The sequence below is a fragment of the Equus przewalskii genome, chromosome 8, assembly GCF_037783145.1.
Source record: "Equus przewalskii isolate Varuska chromosome 8, EquPr2, whole genome shotgun sequence".
In the NCBI taxonomy this organism is placed as follows: Eukaryota; Metazoa; Chordata; class Mammalia; order Perissodactyla; family Equidae; genus Equus; species Equus przewalskii.
Window position 1 is genome coordinate 72,449,883 of NC_091838.1, and position 2,266 is coordinate 72,452,148.

Below are 2,266 nucleotides of genomic sequence, written 5' to 3' on the forward strand. Positions count from 1 at the left end.
CCAACACCCAGCCCAAGACCCACAGTCACAGAAAACAAGGTCCTTCTGGTGCTCCACCAAGCCTTGCCTTGACTGAAAGTTTTTCATCAAAAATATCAAGTTTTGCTTTGCCTTCATTTGGAAACACAGAAAGGGTTTGTCATTTAACAGCACAGGAACTCTCCTGCCCCAACCTGGAGCTTTTCCAAACTGTCCACATTGCACATACAAGGATGACAGGGTTTCACATCTATGTCAGAACATATGTTTTAAAAAGCTTATTGTGCGCCAAGCACTGTGCTAAGTGTTTTACAGACCTGGGCTCATCTAATCCTCATGCTCAACCTGAGGAGGGAGGTACCAGGATCACTGTTACAACCAGAAACCCTGGGGTAGTTAAGTAACTTGCACAGGGTCAACAACTGGTAAATGACAACGGAGCAACTTGACCTGGATCTGTCTGACTCCAAGACCCAAGCTCTAACCACATTGGATAGATACGAGGCCTCTCCTCCCTCTACCAGGCAGAAAGACCTCCAAGTCAATAGATGAACGTTAGGAATCTGGCCTCTGTTTTGTCGATTCCAAGACCGTCTCGCATTCCTGAGTCACCCATTTCAAGGTTTTACAGCCTTCACTTCTGGAAAGTTTTCCATATGTCAAAATGTTTCATCACCCTTAATTCCTGCCCTCTGCACTCCCCAGTCCCCCTAGCTCCCAAACTCTCCTCTGAGAAATCAGTCTCAGGCCCCATTCCCATGAAACGGATCCCCTGACATCACAAAGGGATTTTTGTCTGACTCCCATCCTTCTCGTCAAAGTTTAAGCCGAGTGTTTCTTGCTGTAATCTCAGTAAAAGAACATAATTGTCCTCTATTTCATGTTGCCCTCACAGTTACAATATGTGCTTACATCTGGCGGTGTAAAACATGATTAAATTTTTTCCTAAAACCCTAGGGCTGGAAAGAGCCTGGAAACTTTATCTTTTACTTCCTCCTGCCTTCAGATGGGACCCCTCTAAATCAACAAAACATAGAAACAGCCTGTGAGATCTGTAGGAAGAGTGTTATTAACCCCACCTGACATACTTGGAAAGCAAGGCAGAATGACTGATCTGAAGTCCCTCAAGTAGATTGTGGGTAAGACAGGAAGGGAGGCAGGAGCTGGGTCTCAGAGGAAGCTCTGCCTCCCCATGCAGCCCTTTCCAGAGCATCGCTGCTCCGTTGCTAACTGTAAGCTATAGACCCTGCAATGGTACATGGACACAGAAGCACAGTGTCCTCTTAAAGGCATTCAGTTTCATTCATCTGACATTTTCTGTACTGTCCTAGGCATATAGAGGCAGATAGATCCGTTTGCCATCCCCAGAAGCTCAGGTCAAGGCCTCAGAATCAATAACCACCTGGATAACAGATCAACATGGAGCACCCTCTGTGGGCAAAGCACAGCCCTGCAAGCTGGATCACTAAGGACTGTCCTACCTCTGCATGGTCCACACATTCCGTGATGTTCTACAATGCTCTTGTAGTAGACAATGCTTAAGGCAGGCCTGAGGATGAGTCCCAGCCCAGCTCTGCCACCCACCAGCAGAGGGGCCATGGGTAAATTACCACCATGGATTGAACCCAGATTTCTTCATCTCTACAGCAGGGTTAACAATATTTTGTAAAGGTTTGAATGGTGGCCCCCCCCCAAAAGGTGTGTCCCCATCCTAACCTCCAGAACCTATCAATGTGACTTTATTTGACAAAGGGGTTTTTGCAGATGTAATTAAGTTACGGATCTTGAGATTATTACCCTGGATTACCCGGGTGGGCCCTAAAGCCAGTGACGTGTCTTTACAAGAGAAAGATACAGGGAGAAGAGAAGAAGTCTCTATGAAAAGAAGGGAAGAGATTGGAGTTACACAGCCACAAGCCAAGGAACCCTGGAGTCTTCATACGTGAAAAGAGGCAAAGAAGGACTCTCCCGGGAGCCTTCGGAGGGGAACGCAGCCCTGCCAATACCTTGATTTTGGATTCTGGCCTCCAGAACTGTGAGAGAATCAATTTGCGAGGGTTTTTTCAAGCCACCAAATTTGCGGTAATTCGTTAAAGCAGAGCTGGGAAGCTAACACACAGGCGGTCCATGGACCATTAAGCATGGTGCTTTCCTAGAGTAAGTGCCCCATAATGTTGTTGGCATTACTCTTGCCCTGACTGTGCTCAGAGTCAACTCAAGTCCCTTCTCATCCCACACATTCCCTGAGACCACCTAGCCCACGAAAGATGCAGCATAAAGTTAAGTG